Source organism: Lathamus discolor, chromosome W, assembly GCF_037157495.1.
Source record: "Lathamus discolor isolate bLatDis1 chromosome W, bLatDis1.hap1, whole genome shotgun sequence".
Taxonomy (NCBI): Eukaryota; Metazoa; Chordata; class Aves; order Psittaciformes; family Psittacidae; genus Lathamus; species Lathamus discolor.
Window position 1 is genome coordinate 26,808,112 of NC_088908.1, and position 15,261 is coordinate 26,823,372.

Below are 15,261 nucleotides of genomic sequence, written 5' to 3' on the forward strand. Positions count from 1 at the left end.
GTGAGATAACAGAAAATTTGGGTTAGAAATCGCCTAAGCGGGCTTGAAAACAGTAAGAGGTGTGCAAAAATGGGTTATAAATGGCCAAAGATGGATTAAGAAGGGTTAGACATGCGCAAAAATGGGTTAGAAAATGCTAAAGGTGGCTTCAAAAGGGTTAGAGGTGTGCAAAAATGGGTTTGAAATGGCCAAAGATGGCTCAAAAGGGTTAGAGGTGTGCAAAAACGGGTTAGAAATGGCCAAAGTTGGCTTAAAAGGGTTAGAGGTGTGCAAAAATAGGTTAGAAATGGCCAAAGGTGGCTTCAAGACAGATAGAGATGCGCAAAAGTGGTATAGAAATGGCCAAAGATGGCTTCAAAATGATTAGAGATGTGCAAAAATGGATTAGAAATGGCCAAAGTTAGCTTCAAAAGGGTTAGATATGTGCAAAAAATGTTTAGAAATGGCCAAAGATGGCTTGAAAAGGATTGGAGATGTGCAAAAATGAGTTAGATATGGACAAAGATGGCTTGAAAAGGGTGAAAAAACAGAAAATCTGGGTTAGAAATCGCCTAAGAGGGCTTGAAAAGTGTCAGAGGTGTGCAAAAACGGCTTAGAAATGGCCAAAGATAACTTCTAAAGGGTTAGATATGTGCAAAAATGGTTTAGGAATGCCCAAAGATGGCTTCAAAAGGGTTAGAGGTGTGCATAAATGGTTTATAAAATGCCAAATTTGGCTTCAACAGGGTTAGAGGTGTGCAAAAAAGGGTTTCAAATGGCCAAAGATGGCTTCAAAAGGGTAAGTGATGTGCAAAAATGGGTTAGAAATGGGAAAAGATGCCTTAAAATCGGTTAGAGACGTGCGAAAATGGGTTAGAAACAAAGATGGCTTAAAAAGGAATACAGATGTGCAAAAACTGGTTTGAAATGGCCAAACAGCTTCAAAAGGGTTCGAGGTGTGCAAAAATGGGTTAGAAATGCGCAAAGATGGCTCAAAAAGTGCTAGAGGTGTACAAAAATGGTTTAGAAATGGCCAAAGTTGGCTTCAAAAGGGTTAGAGATGTGCAAAAATGGGTAAAAAATGGCCAAAGTTGGCTTCAATAGGGTTAGAGATGTGCAAAAATGGTTTAGAAATGGCCAAAGGTAGCTTCAAAAGGGTCAGAGACGTGCAAAAATGGGTTAGAAATAAAGATGACCTAAAGAGGAGTACAGATGTGTAAAAAAACTGGTTTGAAATGGCCAAAGTTGGCTTCAAAAGAGATAGAGATGTGCAAAAAAGGGTTAGAAATGGCGAAAGTTGGCTTAAAAGGGTGAGATAACAGAAAATCTGGGTTAGAAATCGCCTAAGCGGGCTTGAAAACTGTAAGAGGTGTGCAAAAATGGGTTAGAAATGGCCAAAGATGGATTAAGAAGGGTTAGACATGCGCAAAAATGGGTTAGAAAATGCTAAAGGTGGCTTCAAAAGGGTTAGAGGTGTGCAAAAATGGGTTTGAAATGGCCAAAGATGGCTCAAAAGGGTTAGAGGTGTGCAAAAACGGGTTAGAAATGGCCAAAGTTGGCTTAAAAGGGTTAGAGGTGTGCAAAAATAGGTTAGAAATGGCCAAAGGTGGCTTCAAGACAGATAGAGATGCGCAAAAGTGGTATAGAAATGGCCAAAGATGGCTTCAAAATGATTAGAGATGTGCAAAAATGGATTAGAAATGGCCAAAGTTAGCTTCAAAAGGGTTAGATATGTGCAAAAAATGTTTAGAAATGGCCAAAGATGGCTTGAAAAGGATTGGAGATGTGCAAAAATGAGTTAGATATGGACAAAGATGGCTTGAAAAGGGTGAAAAAACAGAAAATCTGGGTTAGAAATCGCCTAAGAGGGCTTGAAAAGTGTCAGAGGTGTGCAAAAACGGCTTAGAAATGGCCAAAGATAACTTCTAAAGGGTTAGATATGTGCAAAAATGGTTTAGGAATGCCCAAAGATGGCTTCAAAAGGGTTAGAGGTGTGCATAAATGGTTTATAAAATGCCAAATTTGGCTTCAACAGGGTTAGAGGTGTGCAAAAAAGGGTTTCAAATGGCCAAAGATGGCTTCAAAAGGGTTAGAGATGTGCAAAAATGGGTTAGAAATGGCCAAAAATGTCATCAAAAGGGTTAGAGATGTGCAAAAACGGGAACAGATGTGCAAAAATGGTTTAGAATTGGCCAGAAATGCACTGAAATGTCTAGAAACGGGCAAAAAAAAGTTAGAAATGGCCAAAGACGGCTTATGAAATCGTAGAGATGTGCAAAAATGATTAAAAATGGCCAAAGATGGCTTTGAAAGCGATAGAGATGTGCAAATAAGGGATATAAATAGTGAAATTTGGCTTCAAAAGAGATAGAGATGTGCAAAAAAGGGTTAGAAATGGCCAAAGATGGCTTCGAAAGGGTGAGAAAACCGAAAATCTGAGTTAGAAAATGCCTAAGAGGGCTTGAAAAGTGTAAGAGGTGTGCAAAAACGGGTTGGAAATGGACAAAGATGTCGACACAAGTGTTAGAGGTGTGCAAAAACTGGTTAGAAATGGCCAAAGTTGGCTTAAAAGGGTTAGAGGTGTGCAAAAATGGGTTAGAAATTGCCAAAGATAGCTTCAAAAGGGTTAGAGATGTTCAAAAATGGTTTAGAAATGGCCAAAGGTGGCTTCAAGACAGATAGAGATGTGCAAAAGTGGTATAGAAATGGTCAAAGATGGCTTCAAAATGATTAGAGATGTGCAAAAATGGATTAGAAATGGCCAAAGTTAGCTTCAAAAGGGTTAGATATGTGCAAAAAATGTTTAGAAATGGCCAAAGATGGCTTGAAAAGGATTGGAGATGTGCAAAAATGAGTTAGATATGGACAAAGATGGCTTGAAAAGGGTGAAAAAACAGAAAATCTGGGTTAGAAATCGCCTAAGAGGGCTTGAAAAGTGTCAGAGGTGTGCAAAAACAGCTTAGAAATGGCCAAAGATAGCTTCTAAAGGGTTAGATAAAGCCACCAAAGATGGCTTAACAAGGGTAAGTGATGTGCAAAAATATATCTGTTGATGTGCAAAAAAATACTCTGGTTTCTCTTCAGACCGCATAAATCTTTCGCCTTTTACTAAAGATTTCCGTGGAGAAGAACAAGCACGAGTGTCGAGGTTTATTTTTTATTTTTGGGGGTTGGACTAGATGATCTTTTGAGGTCCCTTCCAACCCTTGGGATTCTGTGAAAAACGGGTTTGTAACGGCCAAAGATGGATTCAAAAGTTTAGAGTTGTGCAAAAACGGGTCAGAAATGGCCAAAAATGGCTTCAAAAGGGTTAGAGATGTGCAAAACAGGGAACAGATGTGCAAAAATGGTTTAGATTTGGACAGAAATGCACTGAAATATCTAGAAACGGGCAAAAATGGGTTAGAGAAGAGCAAAAAACGTTTAGAAATGGCTAAAGATAGCTTAAAAAGGAGTACAGATGAGCAAAAATGGTTTAGCTTCAAAAGGGTTAGAGATGTTCAAAAATGGTTTAGAAATGGCCAAAGGTGGCTTCAAGACAGATAGAGGTGTGCAAAAGTGGTATAGAAATGGCCAAAGATGGCTTCAAAATGATTAGAGATGTGCAAAAATGGATTAGAAATGGCCAAAGTTAGCTTCAAAAGGGTTAGATATGTGCAAAAAATGTTTAGAAATGGCCAAAGATGGCTTGAAAAGGATTGGAGATGTGCAAAAATGAGTTAGATATGGACAAAGATGGCTTGAAAAGGGTGAAAAAACAGAAAATCTGGGTTAGAAATCGCCTAAGAGGGCTGGAAAAGTGTCAGAGGTGTGCAAAAACGGCTTAGAAATGGCCAAAGATAACTTCTAAAGGGTTAGATATGTGCAAAAATGGTTTAGGAATGCCCAAAGATGGCTTCAAAAGGGTTAGAGGTGTGCATAAATGGTTTATAAAATGCCAAATTTGGCTTCAACAGGGTTAGAGGTGTGCAAAAAAGGGTTTCAAATGGCCAAAGATGGCTTCAAAAGGGTTAGAGATGTGCAAAAATGGGTTAGAAATCGCCAAAGATGGCTTCAAAGGGGTTGGAGATGTGCAAAAAAGGGTTAGAATTTGCCTAGGAGTGCTTGAAAAGTGTAAGAGGAGTGCAAAAATGGTTTAGAAATGGCCGAAGATGTCTTCACAAGGGAATAGAGGTGTGCAAAGTGGGTTAGAAATAAAGATGACCTAGAAAGGAGTGCAGATGTGTAAAAAAACTGGTTTGAAATGTACAAAGACTGCTTCAAAAGGGTAAGCGATGTGCAAAAATGGGTTAGAAATGGGAAAAGATGCCTTAAAATCGGTTAGAGACGTGCGAAAATGGGTTAGAAACAAAGATGGCTTAAAAAGGAATACAGATGTGCAAAACCTGGTTTGAAATGGCCAAACAGCTTCAAAAGGGTTCGAGGTGTGCAAAAATGGGTTAGAAACGCGCAAAGATGGCTCAAAAAGTGTTAGAGGTGTACAAAAATGGTTTAGAAATGGCCAAAGTTGGCTTCAAAAGGGTTAGAGATGTGCAAAAATGGGTAAAAAATGGCCAAAGTTGGCTTCAATAGGGTTAGAGGTGTGCAAAAATGGTTTAGAAATGGCCAAAGGTAGCTTCAGAAGGGTTAGAGACGTGCAAAAATGGGTTAGAAATAAAGATGACCTAAAGAGGAGTACAGATGTGTAAAAAAACTGGTTTGAAATGGCCAAAGTTGGCTTCAAAAGAGATAGAGATGTGCAAAAAAGGGTTAGAAATGGCGAAAGTTGGCTTAAAAGGGTGAGATAACAGAAAATCTGGGTTAGAAATCGCCTAAGCGGGCTTGAAAACTGTAAGAGGTGTGCAAAAATGGGTTAGAAATGGCCAAAGATGGATTAAGAAGGGTTAGACATGCGCAAAAATGGGTTAGAAAATGCTAAAGGTGGCTTCAAAAGGGTTAGAGGTGTGCAAAAATGGGTTTGAAATGGCCAAAGTTGGCTTAAAAGGGTTAGAGGTGTGCAAAAATGGGTTAGAAATGGCCAAAGGTGGCTTCAAGACAGATAGAGATGTGCAAAAGTGGTATAGAAATGGCCAAAGATGGCTTCAAAATGATTAGAGATGTGCAAAAATGGATTAGAAATGGCCAAAGTTAGCTTCAAAAGGGTTAGATATGTGCAAAAAATGTTTAGAAATGGCCAAAGATGGCTTGAAAAGGATTGGAGATGTGCAAAAATGAGTTAGATATGGACAAAGATGGCTTGAAAAGGGTGAAAAAACAGAAAATCTGGGTTAGAAATCGCCTAAGAGGGCTTGAAAAGTGTCAGAGGTGTGCAAAAACGGCTTAGAAATGGCCAAAGATAACTTCTAAAGGGTTAGATATGTGCAAAAATGGTTTAGGAATGCCCAAAGATGGCTTCAAAAGGGTTAGAGGTGTGCATAAATGGTTTATAAAATGCCAAATTTGGCTTCAACAGGGTTAGAGGTGTGCAAAAAAGGGTTTCAAATGGCCAAAGATGGCTTCAAAAGGGTAAGTGATGTGCAAAAATGGGTTAGAAATGGGAAAAGATGCCTTAAAATCGGTTAGAGACGTGCGAAAATGGGTTAGAAACAAAGATGGCTTAAAAAGGAATACAGATGTGCAAAAACTGGTTTGAAATGGCCAAACAGCTTCAAAAGGGTTCGAGGTGTGCAAAAATGGGTTAGAAACGCGCAAAGATGGCTCAAAAAGTGCTAGAGGTGTACAAAAATGGTTTAGAAATGGCCAAAGTTGGCTTCAAAAGGGTTAGAGATGTGCAAAAATGGGTAAAAAATGGCCAAAGTTGGCTTCAATAGGGTTAGAGGTGTGCAAAAATGGTTTAGAAATGGCTAAAGGTAGCTTCAAAAGGGTCAGAGACGTGCAAAAATGGGTTAGAAATAAAGATGACCTAAAGAGGAGTACAGATGTGTAAAAAAACTGGTTTGAAATGGCCAAAGTTGGCTTCAAAAGAGATAGAGATGTGCAAAAAAGGGTTAGAAATGGCGAAAGTTGGCTTAAAAGGGTGAGATAACAGAAAATCTGGGTTAGAAATCGCCTAAGCGGGCTTGAAAACTGTAAGAGGTGTGCAAAAATGGGTTAGAAATGGCCAAAGATGGATTAAGAAGGGTTAGACATGCGCAAAAATGGGTTAGAAAATGCTAAAGGTGGCTTCAAAAGGGTTAGAGGTGTGCAAAAATGGGTTTGAAATGGCCAAAGTTGGCTCAAAAGGGTTAGAGGTGTGCAAAAACGGGTTAGAAATGGCCAAAGTTGGCTTAAAAGGGTTAGAGGTGTGCAAAAATAGGTTAGAAATGGCCAAAGGTGGCTTCAAGACAGATAGAGATGCGCAAAAGTGGTATAGAAATGGCCAAAGATGGCTTCAAAATGATTAGAGATGTGCAAAAATGGATTAGAAATGGCCAAAGTTAGCTTCAAAAGGGTTAGATATGTGCAAAAAATGTTTAGAAATGGCCAAAGATGGCTTGAAAAGGATTGGAGATGTGCAAAAATGAGTTAGATATGGACAAAGATGGCTTGAAAAGGGTGAAAAAACAGAAAATCTGGGTTAGAAATCGCCTAAGAGGGCTTGAAAAGTGTCAGAGGTGTGCAAAAACGGCTTAGAAATGGCCAAAGATAACTTCTAAAGGGTTAGATATGTGCAAAAATGGTTTAGGAATGCCCAAAGATGGCTTCAAAAGGGTTAGAGGTGTGCATAAATGGTTTATAAAATGCCAAATTTGGCTTCAACAGGGTTAGAGGTGTGCAAAAAAGGGTTTCAAATGGCCAAAGATGGCTTCAAAAGGGTTAGAGATGTGCAAAAATGGGTTAGAAATGGCCAAAAATGTCATCAAAAGGGTTAGAGATGTGCAAAAACGGGAACAGATGTGCAAAAATGGTTTAGAATTGGCCAGAAATGCACTGAAATGTCTAGAAACGGGCAAAAAAAAGTTAGAAATGGCCAAAGACGGCTTATGAAATCGTAGAGATGTGCAAAAATGATTAAAAATGGCCAAAGATGGCTTTGAAAGCGATAGAGATGTGCAAATAAGGGATATAAATAGTGAAATTTGGCTTCAAAAGAGATAGAGATGTGCAAAAAAGGGTTAGAAATGGCCAAAGATGGCTTCGAAAGGGTGAGAAAACCGAAAATCTGAGTTAGAAAATGCCTAAGAGGGCTTGAAAAGTGTAAGAGGTGTGCAAAAACGGGTTGGAAATGGACAAAGATGTCTACACAAGTGTTAGAGGTGTGCAAAAACTGGTTAGAAATGGCCAAAGTTGGCTTAAAAGGGTTAGAGGTGTGCAAAAATGGGTTAGAAATTGCCAAAGATAGCTTCAAAAGGGTTCGAGATGTTCAAAAATGGTTTAGAAATGGCCAAAGGTGGCTTCAAGACAGATAGAGATGTGCAAAAGTGGTATAGAAATGGCCAAAGATGGCTTCAAAATGATTAGAGATGTGCAAAAATGGATTAGAAATGGCCAAAGTTAGCTTCAAAAGGGTTAGATATGTGCAAAAAATGTTTAGAAATGGCCAAAGATGGCTTGAAAAGGATTGGAGATGTGCAAAAATGAGTTAGATATGGACAAAGATGGCTTGAAAAGGGTGAAAAAACAGAAAATCTGGGTTAGAAATCGCCTAAGAGGGCTTGAAAAGTGTCAGAGGTGTGCAAAAACGGCTTAGAAATGGCCAAAGATAGCTTCTAAAGGGTTAGATAAAGCCACCAAAGATGGCTTAACAAGGGTAAGTGATGTGCAAAAATATATCTGTTGATGTGCAAAAAAATACTCTGGTTTCTCTTCAGACCGCATAAATCTTTCGCCTTTTACTAAAGATTTCCGTGGAGAAGAACAAGCACGAGTGTCGAGGTTTATTTTTTATTTTTGGGGGTTGGACTAGATGATCTTTTGAGGTCCCTTCCAACCCTTGGGATTCTGTGAAAAACGGGTTTGTAACGGCCAAAGATGGATTCAAAAGTTTAGAGTTGTGCAAAAACGGGTCAGAAATGGCCAAAAATGGCTTCAAAAGGGTTAGAGATGTGCAAAACAGGGAACAGATGTGCAAAAATGGTTTAGATTTGGACAGAAATGCACTGAAATATCTAGAAACGGGCAAAAATGGGTTAGAGAAGAGCAAAAAACGTTTAGAAATGGCTAAAGATAGCTTAAAAAGGAGTACAGATGAGCAAAAATGGTTTAGCTTCAAAAGGGTTAGAGATGTTCAAAAATGGTTTAGAAATGGCCAAAGGTGGCTTCAAGACAGATAGAGGTGTGCAAAAGTGGTATAGAAATGGCCAAAGATGGCTTCAAAATGATTAGAGATGTGCAAAAATGGATTAGAAATGGCCAAAGTTAGCTTCAAAAGGGTTAGATATGTGCAAAAAATGTTTAGAAATGGCCAAAGATGGCTTGAAAAGGATTGGAGATGTGCAAAAATGAGTTAGATATGGACAAAGATGGCTTGAAAAGGGTGAAAAAACAGAAAATCTGGGTTAGAAATCGCCTAAGAGGGCTTGAAAAGTGTCAGAGGTGTGCAAAAACGGCTTAGAAATGGCCAAAGATAACTTCTAAAGGGTTAGATATGTGCAAAAATGGTTTAGGAATGCCCAAAGATGGCTTCAAAAGGGTTAGAGGTGTGCATAAATGGTTTATAAAATGCCAAATTTGGCTTCAACAGGGTTAGAGGTGTGCAAAAAAGGGTTTCAAATGGCCAAAGATGGCTTCAAAAGGGTAATTGATGTGCAAAAATGGGTTAGAAATGGGAAAAGATGCCTTAAAATTGGTTAGAGACGTGCGAAAATGGGTTAGAAACAAAGATGGCTTAAAAAGGAATACAGATGTGCAAAAACTGGTTTGAAATGGCCAAACAGCTTCAAAAGGGTTCGAGGTGTGCAAAAATGGGTTAGAAATGCGCAAAGATGGCTCAAAAAGTGCTAGAGGTGTACAAAAATGGTTTAGAAATGGCCAAAGTTGGCTTCAAAAGGGTTAGAGATGTGCAAAAATGGGTAAAAAATGGCCAAAGTTGGCTTCAATAGGGTTAGAGATGTGCAAAAATGGTTTAGAAATGGCTAAAGGTAGCTTCAAAAGGGTCAGAGACGTGCAAAAATGGGTTAGAAATAAAGATGACCTAAAGAGGAGTACAGATGTGTAAAAAAACTGGTTTGAAATGGCCAAAGTTGGCTTCAAAAGAGATAGAGATGTGCAAAAAAGGGTTAGAAATGGCGAAAGTTGGCTTAAAAGGGTGAGATAACAGAAAATCTGGGTTAGAAATCGCCTAAGCGGGCTTGAAAACTGTAAGAGGTGTGCAAAAATGGGTTAGAAATGGCCAAAGATGGATTAAGAAGGGTTAGACATGCGCAAAAATGGGTTAGAAAATGCTAAAGGTGGCTTCAAAAGGGTTAGAGGTGTGCAAAAATGGGTTTGAAATGGCCAAAGATGGCTCAAAAGGGTTAGAGGTGTGCAAAAACGGGTTAGAAATGGCCAAAGTTGGCTTAAAAGGGTTAGAGGTGTGCAAAAATAGGTTAGAAATGGCCAAAGGTGGCTTCAAGACAGATAGAGATGCGCAAAAGTGGTATAGAAATGGCCAAAGATGGCTTCAAAATGATTAGAGATGTGCAAAAATGGATTAGAAATGGCCAAAGTTAGCTTCAAAAGGGTTAGATATGTGCAAAAAATGTTTAGAAATGGCCAAAGATGGCTTGAAAAGGATTGGAGATGTGCAAAAATGAGTTAGATATGGACAAAGATGGCTTGAAAAGGGTGAAAAAACAGAAAATCTGGGTTAGAAATCGCCTAAGAGGGCTTGAAAAGTGTCAGAGGTGTGCAAAAACGGCTTAGAAATGGCCAAAGATAACTTCTAAAGGGTTAGATATGTGCAAAAATGGTTTAGGAATGCCCAAAGATGGCTTCAAAAGGGTTAGAGGTGTGCATAAATGGTTTATAAAATGCCAAATTTGGCTTCAACAGGGTTAGAGGTGTGCAAAAAAGGGTTTCAAATGGCCAAAGATGGCTTCAAAAGGGTTAGAGATGTGCAAAAATGGGTTAGAAATGGCCAAAAATGTCATCAAAAGGGTTAGAGATGTGCAAAAACGGGAACAGATGTGCAAAAATGGTTTCGAATTGGCCAGAAATGCACTGAAATGTCTAGAAACGGGCAAAAAAAAGTTAGAAATGGCCAAAGACGGCTTATGAAATCGTAGAGATGTGCAAAAATGATTAAAAATGGCCAAAGATGGCTTTGAAAGCGATAGAGATGTGCAAATAAGGGATATAAATAGTGAAATTTGGCTTCAAAAGAGATAGAGATGTGCAAAAAAGGGTTAGAAATGGCCAAAGATGGCTTCGAAAGGGTGAGAAAACCGAAAATCTGAGTTAGAAAATGCCTAAGAGGGCTTGAAAAGTGTAAGAGGTGTGCAAAAACGGGTTGGAAATGGACAAAGATGTCTACACAAGTGTTAGAGGTGTGCAAAAACTGGTTAGAAATGGCCAAAGTTGGCTTAAAAGGGTTAGAGGTGTGCAAAAATGGGTTAGAAATTGCCAAAGATAGCTTCAAAAGGGTTCGAGATGTTCAAAAATGGTTTAGAAATGGCCAAAGGTGGCTTCAAGACAGATAGAGATGTGCAAAAGTGGTATAGAAATGGCCAAAGATGGCTTCAAAATGATTAGAGATGTGCAAAAATGGATTAGAAATGGCCAAAGTTAGCTTCAAAAGGGTTAGATATGTGCAAAAAATGTTTAGAAATGGCCAAAGATGGCTTGAAAAGGATTGGAGATGTGCAAAAATGAGTTAGATATGGACAAAGATGGCTTGAAAAGGGTGAAAAAACAGAAAATCTGGGTTAGAAATCGCCTAAGAGGGCTTGAAAAGTGTCAGAGGTGTGCAAAAACGGCTTAGAAATGGCCAAAGATAGCTTCTAAAGGGTTAGATAAAGCCACCAAAGATGGCTTAACAAGGGTAAGTGATGTGCAAAAATATATGTGTTGATGTGCAAAAAAATACTCTGGTTTCTCTTCAGACCGCATAAATCTTTCGCCTTTTACTAAAGATTTCCGTGGAGAAGAACAAGCACGAGTGTCGAGGTTTATTTTTTATTTTTGGGGGTTGGACTAGATGATCTTTTGAGGTCCCTTCCAACCCTTGGGATTCTGTGAAAAACGGGTTTGTAACGGCCAAAGATGGATTCAAAAGTTTAGAGTTGTGCAAAAACGGGTCAGAAATGGCCAAAAATGGCTTCAAAAGGGTTAGAGATGTGCAAAACAGGGAACAGATGTGCAAAAATGGTTTAGATTTGGACAGAAATGCACTGAAATATCTAGAAACGGGCAAAAATGGGTTAGAGAAGAGCAAAAAACGTTTAGAAATGGCTAAAGATAGCTTAAAAAGGAGTACAGATGAGCAAAAATGGTTTAGCTTCAAAAGGGTTAGAGATGTTCAAAAATGGTTTAGAAATGGCCAAAGGTGGCTTCAAGACAGATAGAGGTGTGCAAAAGTGGTATAGAAATGGCCAAAGATGGCTTCAAAATGATTAGAGATGTGCAAAAATGGATTAGAAATGGCCAAAGTTAGCTTCAAAAGGGTTAGATATGTGCAAAAAATGTTTAGAAATGGCCAAAGATGGCTTGAAAAGGATTGGAGATGTGCAAAAATGAGTTAGATATGGACAAAGATGGCTTGAAAAGGGTGAAAAAACAGAAAATCTGGGTTAGAAATCGCCTAAGAGGGCTTGAAAAGTGTCAGAGGTGTGCAAAAACGGCTTAGAAATGGCCAAAGATAACTTCTAAAGGGTTAGATATGTGCAAAAATGGTTTAGGAATGCCCAAAGATGGCTTCAAAAGGGTTAGAGGTGTGCATAAATGGTTTATAAAATGCCAAATTTGGCTTCAACAGGGTTAGAGGTGTGCAAAAAAGGGTTTCAAATGGCCAAAGATGGCTTCAAAAGGGTAATTGATGTGCAAAAATGGGTTAGAAATGGGAAAAGATGCCTTAAAATCGGTTAGAGACGTGCGAAAATGGGTTAGAAACAAAGATGGCTTAAAAAGGAATACAGATGTGCAAAAACTGGTTTGAAATGGCCAAACAGCTTCAAAAGGGTTCGAGGTGTGCAAAAATGGGTTAGAAATGCGCAAAGATGGCTCAAAAAGTGCTAGAGGTGTACAAAAATGGTTTAGAAATGGCCAAAGTTGGCTTCAAAAGGGTTAGAGATGTGCAAAAATGGGTAAAAAAATGGCCAAAGTTGGCTTCAATAGGGTTAGAGATGTGCAAAAATGGTTTAGAAATGGCTAAAGGTAGCTTCAAAAGGGTCAGAGACGTGCAAAAATGGGTTAGAAATAAAGATGACCTAAAGAGGAGTACAGATGTGTAAAAAAACTGGTTTGAAATGGCCAAAGTTGGCTTCAAAAGAGATAGAGATGTGCAAAAAAGGGTTAGAAATGGCGAAAGTTGGCTTAAAAGGGTGAGATAACAGAAAATCTGGGTTAGAAATCGCCTAAGCGGGCTTGAAAACTGTAAGAGGTGTGCAAAAATGGGTTAGAAATGGCCAAAGATGGATTAAGAAGGGTTAGACATGCGCAAATATGGGTTAGAAAATGCTAAAGGTGGCTTCAAAAGGGTTAGAGGTGTGCAAAAATGGGTTTGAAATGGCCAAAGATGGCTCAAAAGGGTTAGAGGTGTGCAAAAATGGGTTAGAAATGGCCAAAGTTGGCTTAAAAGGGTTAGAGGTGTGCAAAAATAGGTTAGAAATGGCCAAAGGTGGCTTCAAGACAGATAGAGATGTGCAAAAGTGGTATAGAAATGGCCAAAGATGGCTTCAAAATGATTAGAGATGTGCAAAAATGGATTAGAAATGGCCAAAGTTAGCTTCAAAAGGGTTAGATATGTGCAAAAAATGTTTAGAAATGGCCAAAGATGGCTTGAAAAGGATTGGAGATGTGCAAAAATGAGTTAGATATGGACAAAGATGGCTTGAAAAGGGTGAAAAAACAGAAAATCTGGGTTAGAAATCGCCTAAGAGGGCTTGAAAAGTGTCAGAGGTGTGCAAAAACGGCTTAGAAATGGCCAAAGATAACTTCTAAAGGGTTAGATATGTGCAAAAATGGTTTAGGAATGCCCAAAGATGGCTTCAAAAGGGTTAGAGGTGTGCATAAATGGCTTATAAAATGCCAAATTTGGCTTCAACAGGGTTAGAGGTGTGCAAAAAAGGGTTTCAAATGGCCAAAGATGGCTTCAAAAGGGTAATTGATGTGCAAAAATGGGTTAGAAATGGGAAAAGATGCCTTAAAATCGGTTAGAGACGTGCGAAAATGGGTTAGAAACAAAGATGGCTTAAAAAGGAATACAGATGTGCAAAAACTGGTTTGAAATGGCCAAACAGCTTCAAAAGGGTTCGAGGTGTGCAAAAATGGGTTAGAAATGCGCAAAGATGGCTCAAAAAGTGCTAGAGGTGTACAAAAATGGTTTAGAAATGGCCAAAGTTGGCTTCAAAAGGGTTAGAGATGTGCAAAAATGGGTAAAAAATGGCCAAAGTTGGCTTCAATAGGGTTAGAGATGTGCAAAAAATGGTTTAGAAATGGCTAAAGGTAGCTTCAAAAGGGTCAGAGACGTGCAAAAATGGGTTAGAAATAAAGATGACCTAAAGAGGAGTACAGATGTGTAAAAAAACTGGTTTGAAATGGCCAAAGTTGGCTTCAAAAGAGATAGAGATGTGCAAAAAAGGGTTAGAAATGGCGAAAGTTGGCTTAAAAGGGTGAGATAACAGAAAATCTGGGTTAGAAATCGCCTAAGCGGGCTTGAAAACTGTAAGAGGTGTGCAAAAATGGGTTAGAAATGGCCAAAGATGGATTAAGAAGGGTTAGACATGCGCAAATATGGGTTAGAAAATGCTAAAGGTGGCTTCAAAAGGGTTAGAGGTGTGCAAAAATGGGTTTGAAATGGCCAAAGATGGCTCAAAAGGGTTAGAGGTGTGCAAAAATGGGTTAGAAATGGCCAAAGTTGGCTTAAAAGGGTTAGAGGTGTGCAAAAATAGGTTAGAAATGGCCAAAGGTGGCTTCAAGACAGATAGAGATGTGCAAAAGTGGTATAGAAATGGCCAAAGATGGCTTCAAAATGATTAGAGATGTGCAAAAATGGATTAGAAATGGCCAAAGTTAGCTTCAAAAGGGTTAGATATGTGCAAAAAATGTTTAGAAATGGCCAAAGATGGCTTGAAAAGGATTGGAGATGTGCAAAAATGAGTTAGATATGGACAAAGATGGCTTGAAAAGGGTGAAAAAACAGAAAATCTGGGTTAGAAATCGCCTAAGAGGGCTTGAAAAGTGTCAGAGGTGTGCAAAAACGGCTTAGAAATGGCCAAAGATAACTTCTAAAGGGTTAGATATGTGCAAAAATGGTTTAGGAATGCCCAAAGATGGCTTCAAAAGGGTTAGAGGTGTGCATAAATGGTTTATAAAATGCCAAATTTGGCTTCAACAGGGTTAGAGGTGTGCAAAAAAGGGTTTCAAATGGCCAAAGATGGCTTCAAAAGGGTAAGTGATGTGCAAAAATGGGTTAGAAATGGGAAAAGATGCCTTAAAATCGGTTAGAGACGTGCGAAAATGGGTTAGAAACAAAGATGGCTTAAAAAGGAATACAGATGTGCAAAAACTGGTTTGAAATGGCCAAACAGCTTCAAAAGGGTTCGAGGTGTGCAAAAATGGGTTAGAAATGCGCAAAGATGGCTCAAAAAGTGCTAGAGGTGTACAAAAATGGTTTAGAAATGGCCAAAGTTGGCTTCAAAAGGGTTAGAGATGTGCAAAAATGGGTAAAAAATGGCCAGTTGGCTTCAATTGGGTTAGAGATGTGCAAAAATGGTTTAGAAATGGCTAAAGGTAGCTTCAAAAGGGTCAGAGACGTGCAAAAATGGGTTAGAAATAAAGATGACCTAAAGAGGAGTACAGATGTGTAAAAAAACTGGTTTGAAATGGCCAAAGTTGGCTTCAAAAGAGATAGAGATGTGCAAAAAAGGGTTAGAAATGGCGAAAGTTGGCTTAAAAGGGTGAGATAACAGAAAATCTGGGTTAGAAATCGCCTAAGCGGGCTTGAAAACTGTAAGAGGTGTGCAAAAATGGGTTAGAAATGGCCAAAGATGGATTAAGAAGGGTTAGACATGCGCAAATATGGGTTAGAAAATGCTAAAGGTGGCTTCAAAAGGGTTAGAGGTGTGCAAAAATGGGTTTGAAATGGCCAAAGTTGGCTTAAAAGGGTTAGAGGTGTGCAAAAATGGGTTAGAAATGGCCAAAGGTGGCTTCAAGACAGATAGAGAT

At 38.9% G+C, this 15,261-nt stretch overlaps 3 non-coding genes across 3 annotated transcripts; all 3 read left to right on the forward strand.

Moving 5' to 3' along the window:
* The first annotated feature begins 3,043 nt into the window (after positions 1-3,043).
* On the forward strand, positions 3,044-3,160 carry LOC136004518 (U5 spliceosomal RNA). Its single transcript, XR_010608517.1, has one exon. It is a non-coding gene; the product is annotated as a U5 spliceosomal RNA (small nuclear RNA).
* Positions 3,161-7,749: 4,589 nt separating this feature from the next.
* On the forward strand, positions 7,750-7,866 carry LOC136004520 (U5 spliceosomal RNA). The gene has a single exon (XR_010608518.1). It is a non-coding gene; the product is annotated as a U5 spliceosomal RNA (small nuclear RNA).
* A 3,093-nt stretch (positions 7,867-10,959) lies between these two features.
* On the forward strand, positions 10,960-11,076 carry LOC136004521 (U5 spliceosomal RNA). The gene has a single exon (XR_010608519.1). It is a non-coding gene; the product is annotated as a U5 spliceosomal RNA (small nuclear RNA).
* Positions 11,077-15,261: the final 4,185 nt, after the last annotated feature.